Source organism: Podarcis pityusensis (genome assembly GCF_964106645.2).
Source record: "Podarcis pityusensis genome assembly, chromosome: 9".
Classification (NCBI taxonomy): Eukaryota; Metazoa; Chordata; class Lepidosauria; order Squamata; family Lacertidae; genus Podarcis; species Podarcis pityusensis.
In genome coordinates this window covers 70,877,409-70,891,696 of record NC_138034.1, presented here as the reverse complement: position 1 = coordinate 70,891,696, position 14,288 = coordinate 70,877,409, and the positions used below count along the sequence as shown (strand labels likewise).

The following is a 14,288-nucleotide window of genomic DNA, read 5'->3' as shown; positions in this document are numbered from 1 at the left end:
CCCCCACCCACTTGCTCTCCCTCACACCCCTCCCCCTTTACACCCCTAACCCTCCCCCACCCACTTGCTCTCCCTCACACCCCTCTCCCTTTACACCCCTAACCCTCCCCCACCCACTTGCTCTCCCTCACACCCCTCCCCCTTTACACCCCACCCTCCCTACCCACTTCCTCTCCCTCACACCCCTCCCCCTTTACACCCCTAACCCTCCCCCACCCACTTCCTCTCCCTCACACCCCTCCCCCTTTACACCCCACCCTCCCTACCCACTTGCTCTCCCTCACCCCCCTCCCGCCTTACACCCCTAACCCTCCCCCACCCACTTGCTCTCCCTCACACCCCTCCCCCCTTACACCCCTAACCCTCCCCCACCCGCTTGCCCTCCCTCACACCCTTATCCCTCTCTCTCTTCCTGAGGACCCACAGACCGCCCCTCCGCCTCACGCCCCCCCCCCGCGCGCTTTGTAACGGGCGGCGCGTGGCCGCCGCGGGCGCTTAGCAACGCCGTTGCCATCCCCACAGGCGGCGGCGGCGGCACCTGCGCAGTGGCCTTTGGCCGGGCCCCGCTCGCCCGTTCTCTCAGGTAACAAGCACAACCCCCCCCCCCAACGCTCGCGAGCCGGCAGCGCGAGTGCCCCCCCCGCACACGTCCGCCCCCCCCCCGCGCGCAACGTCTCCTCAGCGGGCGCCACCTGCCGTTATTCCCCCGGCGGCGCAGGCGCGCTGGCGGAAGCTTCGGCTGCTGCGCGTCGCCGGCCCTTCCCTCACCGCCGCTCGTCAGGAGGAGGGAGGCGGAGGCGGGCCCGAGCGGGAGAGAAAGGCCGGGCGGAGGACGGGGAGGGAGGAGGACGAGGAGGAGGGAGGCGGGGACCGCCTTGGCCGCCGCCAGTCGCGCTCTCTGGCGTGCGTGAGGAGAGCCAGGAGAGCCCTCGCGAGGCAGCGCAGCCCGCTCGCTCGTGGGGCGCCACAAGCCCGGCGTGAGGAGGCGAACGAGGCGGCTCTCCCACCACGCACCGAGCGGAGGTGAGGCCGGGGCTCAGCAGCCTCCCCTGCACCCCTCCCTCCTCTGCTGCTGCTGCCTTTCATCCTCCCGTCTGTCTCGCCTCCTCCCTGGCACCTTCCTCCCATCCCTCCTTCTCCCGTCTCTCTCTCTCTCCCTCTTTTCCTTCCCGTCCCCCCCCCTCGACTCTCTCCTTACCCCCCCCGCCTCCCATCTGCCACCTTTCACCCCCTCCCCATCCTTACCTTAGCATCCCTTCCTGCATCCCTCCCTCCATCCCTCCATCCATCCTCCCTCCTTTGTGTTCACGCTCTTTCTCTCTCTTGCCAGCCAGGCTGTCACAGCGCTCACTTACCAAACCCCCCCCCCCCATCAAAATGCATGTCTATGTGCAGGATTTAAAATTCCTGCCTTTGTGAGAGGGAACCACATATATGCACATTGTGTGTGTGTGTGTGTTTATTCCCCCCCCCCCTCACCGCCGCCTCTTTCCCTCTTTCCCTCCTTTCCCTTTCTTCTTCTTCTTTCTCACATGCGTCTCTCTCTGTGTGCGCGCTTGGGAGAGAATCAGGCAGAGAATCCATCCCTCCTGCCCCCCTCCCCCTGTTCTGAATAAGTGGTCATTTTTCTGCAGTGTGTGTACTGTATATGTGTGGGTATAAAAGGAGGGGGGGGGAAGGACCAGAGGAGCTTTCTGGGGTTTGTGTGTGTGTTTCTGAAATAGAGAGAGAGAGAGAAATATCTCCTTTCCTCCTATTCCTAGGGAAGGGATGCTTGCTTCTGCCCCTTTCATGTTAGCCGGTCCTTTATTCAATACAACATTTTCTTTTCTCTGGGCATCGCTTTTATGGTTCAGTGTATGCGTTTAAACTCGTCGCTGGGCGGCCTCTAAATTACAAAGTCTCCTCCTGCTTTTAATTGTCTCTGTAAGATGCCACTGGGAAAAAAGGAAATAGAGAGAGTATAGTTGAAAAAGATAAGCCAGCCGTTTGCTGCCTTTAGGCCTCTTTAAGCTTCTGAGCAACTTCAGGCAACCTGCTTTGTATCTGAGCCTGAGAAGGTCTCTGGTCCCGCCAAGGCATTTGTTGAAAATGATGAAATAACATGAATTTATAACTTAGTATAGTTATTACAGTATAGAGTTATTTATACCCAATTGGTTTGAGTCTCTTCCTCTCCAAGCAATCTAATAAACAGAGGTTTTGGGATGGGAAGTAATTGTGTTTACTTGTGAGCATTATGTTGGTAGAGTATTATCTGAACTGTGTTAGACCTTGCGTGCTGAGTTTGTGTTGACTTCTGTGCAAAATGACAGTGTTGAGGAGTGGGCATAAAAGAGATGCTTGATTTTAAAACCTCTACAATCAGTAGGCAGCTGCTTCTCTGATGGTTCAGTGTACCTTTGACTTATCACAGTGGGAAAAGGGTGATGGCATTAAACTTGCAGTTCATATTTTAGCTGCTGGGTTATGTGTCTTCTAATATGTATCATGGGAGTGTTGCCATTTCGCCCTTCCCGTAGCAGATATATTGTCAGCAGTACTGTGACATTTTCAACTGTGTTGTTAGATAATATATTACACGTAAATTTCCATTTTGAGTTTGCCTATTGAATGAAGAAGTTTATTACGTACTTTGTCAACCTGAGCCTGTACTCTGGAACTTTGACATTTCCAAAATACTACAATCAGCATTGTGCAGGTTTGTGTGTAACCGCTGGCACATATTTCCTTAGAGATGTTATATTCTGTTAACTTGTCAAAATTATTGGCAGGGTTCTTAATTGTGTATTCTGAATAGGTCGTATTCATTACACTATTTTTTAAAACTGCTTTATAAAAATCATGTTTATTTCCTTAGTTGGAAGAGCATAAAATGGGCATTTCGTCATTGATAAAAACAAAGTTCTATAAATAATATCATAATTAAAAACTAAATAAGTATTTAATCATGGCTACTTGTCCAAGTGTTTAATTTAAAATGGTTTGTCTAATGTTGCAATTATATTTAAACTATATTTAAACAGAGCAAGTTTTATCTTTGTAAAACATGGTGAGCAACTGTTAGTGAAGGCATCTCAAGATGTACAAATTAAAACCTTAAATTAAAACTTAATTGACATGTTCAGTTTGGTAAGAACCTATTACGCATTTGAGTGGTTTTAGAATTGAGACTTTTTCATCTGTTGGTGGCCATGTGAATGAAATTTCAATGTTCTTTCAGGGCCAGAACTCTTAAGGCAGAGTTATGACTCTTATTTTGAGTGTCCTTGCAGAGGGGGAATATTGTTAAATGAGAAATATGACATCAGTAGTGTCACTGATGTGGTTGAGTCAAGTTTGTTACAAATCCCTGAAATATATATGCAATTTTGTGAGAAACTGTAGGACAAAGTGGATTGATTTCAATATACTCTGGATAGCTAAGTTGATAGAGCATGATGAGGCTCTTAATCTCAGGGTTGTGGGTTCAAGCCTCATGTTGGGCAAAAGAGTCCTGCATTGCAGGGGGTTGGACTAGATGACCCCCACGGTACCTTCCAACTCTACAAGTTTATGATTCTATGTTCTTACAAGGTTGAAATAGGAAGACTATTAGCTGTACACATGCATGTCCTTAAACTAGTAAGGTAATATTGATGTATAGTGTATTCAAACATAATGTGGAACTTGTAATGTGAAACTCACTGTGGCAGTGTACAACCAATACATTGGTTTTCATTGCATTCACTTAAAAGATATGTCTCTGTGTTGGTGTGACTGCTCTATAAAATACTTTCTATAGCACTGCTATCCAGTAGGTCAGTTTAGAAAATATGTGATTAATGGGGTACAATGAGTTGCATCTGGGGCAGGGCTAGATTTGATGGGATCCTCAGTGGTAGCAGAACCCTCCCCTTATCTTGGTAGTGTCAGGTGGGTATAGCAGCAGGGTTTTTTTTGTTTGTTTTTTAAAACTCATCTAGCTGGCCAGCACTGCTTCTGTTCCTGCCAATTAAATTCCCCCCAAAGGTTTTTGTACACCTGGTAGTGTGTCCTAGAGCGACACTGTCAGGGACCCAGCTGCATTGTGGGGAGATTAATATGACAGGTGATTGCCTCCATGGAGTGCTGAACCTGGATAACTACAGCTGGTGTTCTGGGTGATGACTAGGTAGGCAGCTGTCCTTCTTGCGGATTTGGGCTGTTGACCACTGTACAGTGGCCTGATCTGTAGCCCAAGCCTGCCCCCAATGATGTTGAAATTCCCATAAGTCCCCTGTTTTGGTTAGAATGGCTGTGTTAATAGTGTAATCATACACATCTTTACTCGTATGTTCATCTCACCAAGATGTGTTGAGGATGTGGGATTTAATTTTCTAATCTTGATGATGGTGCCTTGATAATCACATTAAATGTACATTTCAGACACTTAGAATTCTGCTGGAGTTGATTAGCCAGAATCATAAGGACAGACACAGCTTCCTTTGTGCCCAAACAGAAACAAGCTGGGGATGAATTTTGTCCTGTTTTTGTTTCTCGCTTTGTAGAAGAATTGCATGTGTGTCCTGCTCCACTGCAAACAAGCTGTTATTTTCTCCACTGATTCAGAAGGGTTTGCTAGCTGGTTGTGCATCACCCATTTGAACTTGCTGTCTGCTACCATTAGCATGCGTTTTCAACTGTTCCTAGGAAGTTTTCACCGTTTCAAATAGAAATATTTGAATCTTAATGTTAACTGTGTACATCTCCCAATGAAAGTGCCTTGTATATAATGTGAATATGAAGTTAGGTTAATCACTGCAACCCCAAATTAAATCCTTATTCCTCCCATTGGTTGTATGAAATGTTCAAGAGGTCCACATCTAGGCAAATTGTTGGAATGAGGTCCACTGGCTCTAGCTGGGGAATCCTTGAGCCAAAAAAAAAAAAAGAAAAGAAAAAGAAAAAAGAAACGAAAGAAAGAGAAATAAATAAATAAATAAATAAAAAGGAAAAATAGAGGAGAAAGAGCTAAAGAAAAATCTACTCCCTGTGAACCTTGTCTTGAAAGAGGTCTCCTATTAGCAAGAAGACAAACTTGGCCAAGAAAATGGGCTAAAAGCAAAATGCAAAAAGCTTACACTCCATCTCCTCAAAACCCCATGCCAGTATACCTTGAGCATTTAGGAAAGATTCTGTTGGGCAAGGGTGGAGGGACAGTGCACAGAGTAAAGGAAGAGAAATAAGGCTAGAAAGCTAAGTAAGGTCAGGGGTAGGTAACTCTTCTTTGTATGTTTCTCAGTATAAAGACCTCTCTCATTTAAAATCTTTCCCCAAACTCTGATTACTTCTCTCTCTTGTTATACTCCTGAATAACTTTCTCCTCATTAAAAACTACTCCATTAATTTATGACTTTCACCAAGATCCTGTGCCTTCTTTGTTTCTCTTCCCTCCCTTTCATCCTTTAATCTTTCAGCTTTCCTTATCAAAAGTAAGTTGCAAAGTCTGTCCAGGCCTGGACAAAAAAGCCTTCAAACCACCTGGTTTCTAACTGTCTCAAACTAATTGCCCCAAACAAAGGTTTTTATTTCTAAACTGGAATGAAAATGTCGGGTAAAATAAAAACAATACACTATAAAGGCAAACACTTGGGCAGTTACCAGATGACAGGGGAAGATGTCTCTCACCACAATACTGAGTGCCCAGTTCATATCTTGATCCCCCTCTTCACCCCAGAGCTTATAATAGGAGATTCCCACCCCCTTGAATAGCTGCTTCCTAGATTAATCAAACAGACACAGATAATTCCTAAACTCTGATGAGGAAACATGTAAAATCAAAAGGTACCCAAATATAAAATTGAATAAAAGTAATATTTCATTCCCAATTAAACAAAAAAATCTGTGTTGTTCCAGCATAAGCTCCAGTTGGTCACAGAGATAATTTTTCTCCCTTTTCTTGTTGTTAATTAGAACAGGGAATAACCAGAATGTCCTCGTCTAGGGGTCCCTTGGGTGCTGTGGTCAGAGAACTGTCAACCATCCAGACACCCATCTTCAAAGGATGATATAGGGCCCATTGCTGTGCTTGTCTCAAAGTTTGCATGGTAGGAAAAATGATACAGTACATGCATTCAAGAATGATTCAACGGTATCTTTTCTGCTTCTCCAGGCTTCAGCTTAGGCATAATGATCATCACTGCTTTCTGAAACTAAACTTTAGCTCATACAATATGTGGATCTGATCCTTCCATTTAGTTCCCCAGAGCCCAGAAAATAAGTTCAGAGAGGACATAACCAACAAAGGGATACCCTATTGGCTACCGAAATGGGTTCAAACACCCACTGACCCTTACCAATGGCTGATGGGTTGAGAGAGAACAACATCATAGAAGCATAACTGTCAACTTTCAGATTTGAAAATAAGGGATAAGCAGTCTCGAAAATAAGGGATCAGAAGCCTCACCTGTTCCAGGGACAGTCTGCAGGATATCTAACAATCCGGGATAGCAGTGGGAAGCAGTGGGAAACGGTGCTGGAATAAGGGAATTTCCCGCAAAAAAAGGGAAGGTTGACTGCTATGCAAAGAAGTGGTGTTTCCAGCTACCCATCCCTTGCTCTTGGAAGCCTTGCAAGTGTTTGCAGGAGAGAGACTATGAGCAACATTATGGGAGGTGTGTTTCTAGGACTAAGTTGAAACAGTGAAGCACTCTTGTTACTTTTGCTGTTGGATGCTGCATGGTGTTTAAGTAAACTTGTTACATTTATAGTATTGAAATGTTGCTTTTTGTATATTATTATACTTGCTTTTGTTTTGCTATGTTATTATGAAATTGTTTCCATAGCGTTTGTTTGAAACGTATTCCTGTTTTCTTTGTTGTAAGCATGATTTTGTGTGTGGAAAAGTGGAATACAAATAAAATGAATGAATGAATCTAGGAGCAGGTGCAAACCATGCTCTGGAGCTATAGTCCTAAATAGCTTCGGCTCTGTCTACCTGAAGGTTCTTCTCCACCCATCGTTCAGCCCGGACACTGAGCTCCTGCTCTGAGGGCCTTCTGGCAATTCCCTCCCTGCGAGAAGCCAAGTTACAGGGAACCAGGCAGAGGGCCTTCTGGGTAGTGGCGCCCACCCTTTGGAACGCCCTCCCGTCAGATGTCAAGGAAATAAACAACTACCTGACTTTTAGGCAGTCCTGTATTGGGAAGCTTTTAATTTCTGATGTATTGTGTGTTTTTTATATTCTTTTGGAAGCTGCCCAGAGTGGCTGGGGCAACCCAGTCAGATAGGTGGGGTACAAGTAATAAATTATTATTACTATTACTATTACTATTACTATTACTATCCACAACATCTGGAGTGTGCCATATCGGCTACCTCTGATCTATAGTGTGTGTGTGTGTGTGTGTGTGTGTGTGTGTGTTTGTGTAATATTAGATATAGCTATTCTCTCTCCTTCTTAAAGGTGAAAAGCTTTCGATGACTTATATACTGTGTCAAATCAGTGTGGTATTGTGAATAGAATGTGGGTGTAGACATTAGAGGGTTCAGCTCATTAAGCACTTATTTATTCTTTGGGCTACAATCTTGTATACACTTACCTGAGAGTGAGTTCCATTGAACTTAGTGGGGTTTAGACATGCATGGCACTGCACTTATTAAGGACTCATTGAAGAGGGAAGGAGGATTTGCTGAGCTCCACGCTGGCCACACCAGGCCAACTTGATTCCTAAGTTTTCTGAACAGGCTCTTCCTTCTGACCTTACCTGTCCCTAAGGGCTTCTCAACTTGTAGAGAACAATTGGGCTTGTGATAATTAGTTACTGATTGTAGCTGGAGGGAATTATTTAACCCAGTGATGTTCCATATTAAAGTACCACAAATTTGAGAATGGGTGGACTTAGTAGTTTATTTAGGCTGCATACACACTATACATTTAAAGCACATTTGAAGCACATTTTATCCCCTCATAGAATTCTGGATGCTGTAGTTTGTTAAAGGTTGCTGGGAATTTTAACTCTGTGAAGGTTAAACTACATTGCCCAGAATTCTTTGAGAGGGAAAAGTGTGCTTTGAATGTGTTTAAAAGCTATAGAGTGTACATAGCCTTAGATTCATTACCCTGCTCAGGCCTGCAGGACATTAAGGACCACCTCTCACCATATGAACCGACTCAGACTCTGCGCTTGCCATCTGAGGCCCTTCTTTATGTCCCCTCCCTGAGCAGTTTGGAGGGTGATAGCATGAGAACAGGCCTTTTGCCATGGCTACTCATCTGTGGAATGCTTTCCTCAGAGAGTCTTGTCTGGTACCATCATTACATGCCTTTAGGCACCAAGCAAAAACATTTCTATTTACTCAGGCCTTTGGCCATTAAATAATCTATGGCCTGTTAAATGTGTTTTTTTGGGGGGGAGCAGTTATTATTATTTTATTATTATGCTGTGTAGTATTAGGCTCTGTATTATGTTTTTATTATTATACTGTGTTAATTATGTTCTTAATGTTGTACACCACCCTGGAATCTTTGGATAAAAGTTGGTATATAAATCACATAAATAAGAATAATAAGTGAAATAAAGGTTCTCTGCTGTAAACAAAAGTACATTTATGCTTTGTTATGCCCACATGTTTCCCTATTTTTTGTGAACATTAAAACCTGTGTTTAATAGTGTGTGTGTATGTCATGGGGGTTGCATTCCCACGTTTTGGTGCTCTAGAAACAGTCTGGGCTCATTTGCATTGTCTACTATGTTCAGGCAATTCCAGCCTGAATTTTTCCAGACCCCAAGTAGTCATGCAAGAATACAGGCTACCTCCAGCCTAATAATTCTCCTCAGTCCACGAAATCACGAAATGACATTGAAGTGTAATGGTGGTGGAAGCATGCCCAGGTATTCTCCTGACAGCTTAAATGCACAAAGCTTGTTCTTTGGTTGGCTGACAATCAGTCAGCTAGGCAAGAAATTGTTAAAGGATTACATGTCCCAAAGAAATTTTCCTCACTGAGATCTTCTAAGTACTTAATCTGTAGTTGAGGTGGAAGAAATCAATTGGGCAGCGATTTTTTTAAATTCCAGTTTTTCTAATCTTAAACTGAGTAATTAAGGATAGTGTTTGCAGTTTTTATTATAAGCTTTACTGTTGCTAAAGCCACATTGAAAGAGGAAAAGGTTGCCAGGTTCTGTGTGGGCCAGAAAAACACTATTGTGGAAGAAGATTCATCTTACTACTTCCTTCAGTGTCCAGAGGTTGCAAGGACATTGCCCTGTACTACATCTCTAATTTCTAAAAGAGATTTGAGATACATTGGTGGCAAAATTTCCTTAGATTTTGAAGGATATGCTTTGTAACACATCTGTTTTCTGCCTTTCTTTGGGCTGGGATTGAAAACAGCTGTGGGTGAGGCCAGAGCCACTATCTCCCAGCTCTCTGTTTTACATCATTGTGACCATACTACTACTTTCTTGAGAAAGACAACCAGAGGGAGGCATGATCTTGTGAGAGATCATCACATGCTCTCTCATATCCCATTTCCCTGGCCATCCTGCTTGTTGTCTCTCTCCCTGTCACCCAGTTCTCTGCTAACTGTCCATCAGTTTTCCCTATCTATCTATATTGTCTCATTTTGTTCAGCTTTTGGCTCCACAATTTCCATATTTCGCTGCCATTTCCTTTCTTGACAGAAGAATGAGGGGCAAGGGAAGCTTTAGCAGCTGCTGATTTAAGGTGCATGAGGTGCCTTGAAGAAGTAGCTCCTGACAAAGCACACTTTGTCAGGAATGGCAAGGGATGGGAAAGCATCTTGAAAGGGAAGTGTGGTACTCCCGTGGAGGAGAGACTTTGGGCTGTGGTGTACACAGCAGACTGCATTAGTCCATGGGGCCAACCTTTTCCCCCTCCTGCTTTTGGTCTTAGTCTCCTTTTTCAGAACCTGTCAAATTGGTACATAGCTAGTTTTGGAGGCACAGAGTACCAGGTGCTAAGAATCACAAGTGGGGATAGCGCTGTTGCAGTCATGTCCTTCTTGTGGGCCTTCCATAGGCATCTGGTACAATGTTGTACTAGGGGGCCTTTGGCCTGATTTAGCAGAGCTCTTGTATGCTTAAAATTGCAAGTCTGGTAATGTACATTTGAGGTGCTCTGCTCAAATTTCGTTTGAATGTGCTTTTTTTGCCTCCTTCTGAGTTTTTTTTAGTTCTTTGACATGAGCTCATAGACCCCACAATAATTGTATAGCTTAACAAAACAGTAGACTGAAAAACTGGTTCGTCTGAAATATTATGTATATAAGGATGGCTTGAGTGTGTAACTAAATACATCAATACTCGCTGATGTGCACAACAAATTAATGTGACTCTTAAAAATGGATGAAACTAACTGTTTCCACAACTGTGTTACTCTGGTTTCTGCAGGAAAAAAGGCATGCCTTTGGGTTGGGATGATTTGCCATACATTTTCAGTCCATGGGGCAGGAATGTTTTCTGGATTATCCAGTGTGTCTGTGAATTGATACAATGTTGCACATTGCTTCCAAGTATTGTGCATGTTATTCTAACTTTGAAATTTAAGTTTTAACATTTCAGTTTCATAGGATTCCAAACTTAGTTGCCTAGCATTAAAATATTAATAAGTATGGACAAGTATAATGAAGATGCTTTGAAGCCTGGCATTATGACATGGTCCCCAAATTGCTCCAGCATTCACATTTGTGTATGGGGAGGGGTATTTCCACCAGCTTCTATTGATTGTTATGAATCATCTTACCATTTCTATGTCTATTTCTTATACCTATATAATCTGATTTATGTCTTCTGTTTTTGATAGGTTCTGTATGACTAGGAGGACTCTGACACAAATGTAGTATATCCAGAAATACTTTTATTATTTTATACTAATCAATACTCTGCTGCAGAGAAGGATACTGTATTGGAAGAACTGCTTTTCAGAGCTGTATAGTGTTTTGAAAACCTAATATATTTTGTATGCAGTGATTAAAACACCTGCTGTTATGAAGATATGATAGCATTTTAAAAACAAAACTCAAATATAAGTGATATATTCCTTTTTTTCCCCCACTGACATTTTTTATTTAACCGTGAAGCAAAAATAACCCGTTGGTTATAGGAACAAAATGTCAGCACTGTTGCCAGCATATTCCAGTGCTATATTTCTTGTACAGTACAAAGTGTGAGATATTTGAGTAAAACAGGAGTTAAATTTATCTTTTGAATATGCCATAAATCTTTTCACAATCAGTTTCTTCAACACTTGTTTTACTGAATGTTTGCCTCCTTTCTACACATAAGAGAGGCAGGTGGGTCCCCCCCCCCAGCTTAGAGGTATCCTCCAGCCCACTGCATTGCCTTTATTGCTGCTGTCTTCTTGTCCTTTCCTTACCAGGTGGTAGAAGAGAAAGGGGTTCTTCCCCTGTCCCATATTTTGCATTTCAGGGAAGAGGCTTCCAGTCGACTGTAGCCATTTCTGCCACCATTTGACCAAAGTGTCTCTGGGCCCACCAAATCTATTCTTGACAAATATAGTGCGCATGGCTGGAGCCAGGCCAGGTGGCAGTTGCACAGACCAGGCTGGTGAAGTGGGGATAGAGCACTCTCCTTCACCAGCCCTGGCAGCTACTGTACTAATTGTGGAGAAAGTGAAGCCACTTTCGTAACCACTGAAGAAACCAATTGGGACAATGAAGCAGAGTGTTCTATTCCATGCTTTGCCTACGATTTAAAGCTCCATGTCTGAGCAACTCCTTTCACCCCCTCCAGAGTGTTCTCCACGAAAACCCTCTCTTTAAATCTCAATTGGGGCATATATCAAACTGCGGAAAACCTGAATTTACATTTGCTCCAATTGAGCACTAAAGAGCGGATTTTTTGAGGGGGAAGCTTGATGGGGAGGGAGAAAACCGCTTGAAGAACAAGCGTTAAAGTGCAGACCTGTGCATGGAAAGAGCAGGGCTAAAGGTTAAGTGTGGATAAGCCTTAACTTACATGGAATACCTGGTTACCAGTGGTGGCCAGGTGAGTGCTTAAAATGTAAGAGTGTAGTAGAGAATAATCACTACAGTGGAGCCTATAGTTATGGACTTAATGCGTTCCGGAGGTCTGTCCACTGGTTGAAACGGGATGCTAGAAGAGGCGTCTTGTAAGTGTGTGCATTCGGCAGTTGCGCGCTTCTGCATATGCACATTCTGTTGCAGTTGTTTCTGTGCACATGCAGATTGCAGAAGCTGCTTCCGCGCACGTTTACTTCCAGGTTTGCTGTGGACGCAACTTGGAACATCTGCGAGACGAGGCGTACATAAGTCGAGGTTCCACTGTATTTCTTTTTCTTTCCGAATGCTGCATACATAGTGATGGAAATAATATTTTCCATATCAGAGTCCTGATATTTCGATTTTATGAAGCTTGAGAGTGGAAGCCAAATTAAAACTACTAGTGTACATAGTTAAAACTTACACTAATGTGGCAGTTTCTATCAATAGCACACTTCGGAAGTGAAGCCTGAATTGTGTTGCCAGGTAAATATACTGGAGTTATTGCTTTCATTCCTGGTTATGGTACTTTTGGATTGTGATGGTGATTGAAAAGGCTATCTTAGTTTTTTCTGCTTCTTATTCAACAGTGGAGAGTGCCTTTTGTAACATCTTGGTGGAGTTGCTAACTGTTTGCTTTCTGGGGAAAACATGTATCACAGATTGTGGAAGTAGATTTTGTTCTGTGCAGATAGTTCCTCACTTTCAACTCAGTTCTATTCTGCGTGAGAATTTATTACTGTTAATAGCAAAACCACATTGTGTTTATATCTCACCTTTCCTTTAAGGAGTTCAAGGCAGTATTTCTGATTCTTTCCCACCCTTCTTTATTCTCATAACAATTCTCTGAAGTAGATTAGGCAGAGAGATAAGTGACTGAATGAAAATCACCCAGTAAACCTCATTCCTGGCGCTGTTTTCATGAGCTTCTATTTTCCATATTAATGCTGCATTCATTAATATTTGTTTGTGAGGAAAAAAGAATACTGTTCTTTTGTAAGTGAAGAAGATAACAGCATGTAAGGGCATTAATAAATGTAAGGGAAGAACTTGCTGTTGCTGAAGAAAACATAAAAATAACAATTAAAGATAAATTAAGTTCCTAAGCCAACAGATATAAAATAGATGTAAAATTTTGTTTTCTTTTAAACACACAGGATAGCTATCAGTCAAATTGAAATCAGCATGGGATAGACTTACTGCATGTCACAACAATATGCAAATCATTATGCAGATGCATCATTATTGGCGGACATAAGTAGAAAGAATGTGAATATGTACCGTATTTTTCGCTCTATAACACGCACCAGACCATAACACGCACGTAGTTTTTAGAGGAGGAAAACAAGAAAAAAAATATTCTAAACGAAATAGTGGATATATGATTTTTGTGGTTCATGCTGTGGCCACAGACGTGTGATCTGACAGTGAGTTTGGAGTAGCCCAATGCAAAAATCCTGAGGATCCATGTGGATCCATGCTTTGTAACCACGGAGGAGGGAAGGAAGGGGAACCATGGATCCTCTGCTCATGACTGCAGCAGATCCTCCCCGCCACCCGCAGACATTCGCTCCATAACACGCACAGACATTTCCCCTTACTTTCTAGGAGGAAAAAAGTGAGTGCTATGGTGCAAAAAATACGGTACTTTAAAGCCTTTTCACACACTAAATTGTGGGAGGGGCGTAAATCCTAGAAAACATAATTTAAATCTGTAACTTAGCATCTTACTGGCTGAAGGTGTTGATCCTCTCTGTGCACACAGAGCACTCATGAGCACATATTAATGTGCACACGGGCAAATATTAACATGGGAGAGGGCAGATTCCTATTAAACTTATGCCTGCAGCATGGCTAATAAGTGCTTACGTTAATACTATATCTGGTGAAGGGAGGAGCTGCAGGGTAATATATTTGGATGAAGGATGGTATAGAAATTTAATAAATAATAATGATAATATAAAGATTGGGATGCGGGTGGCGCTGTGGGTAAAACCTCAGCGCCTCGGACTTGCCGATCGTCAGGTCGGCGGTTCGAATCCCCACGGCGGGGTGCGCTCCTGTTGCTCGGTCCCAGCGCCTGCCAACCTAGCATTTCGAAAGCACCCCCAGATGCAAGTAGATAAATAGGGACCGCTTACTAGTGGGAAGGTAAACGGCGTTTCCATGTGCTGCGCTGGCTCGCCAGATGCAGCTTGTCACACTGGCCACGTGACCTGGAAGTGTCTTCGGACAGCGCTGGCCCCCGGCCTCTTAAGCGAGATGGGCGCGCAACCCCAGA

At 43.4% G+C, this 14,288-nt stretch overlaps 1 protein-coding gene across 4 annotated transcripts in view; it reads left to right on the top strand.

Moving 5' to 3' along the window:
- Positions 1–495: 495 nt before the first annotated feature.
- The window catches only part of CTNNA2 (catenin alpha 2), a 528,364-nt gene continuing 514,571 nt past the window's right edge, over positions 496–14,288 (top strand). The window contains exon 1 of one of the 4 annotated variants that reach the window (XM_081020737.1): positions 496–583. The gene's annotated coding sequence lies outside the window, so the exon portion shown is untranslated. Of the gene's footprint in view, positions 584–740; positions 1,024–14,288 lie in introns of those variants that run through there. The other 3 variants (XM_081020738.1, XM_081020736.1, XM_081020739.1) reach the window with 3 other exon arrangements.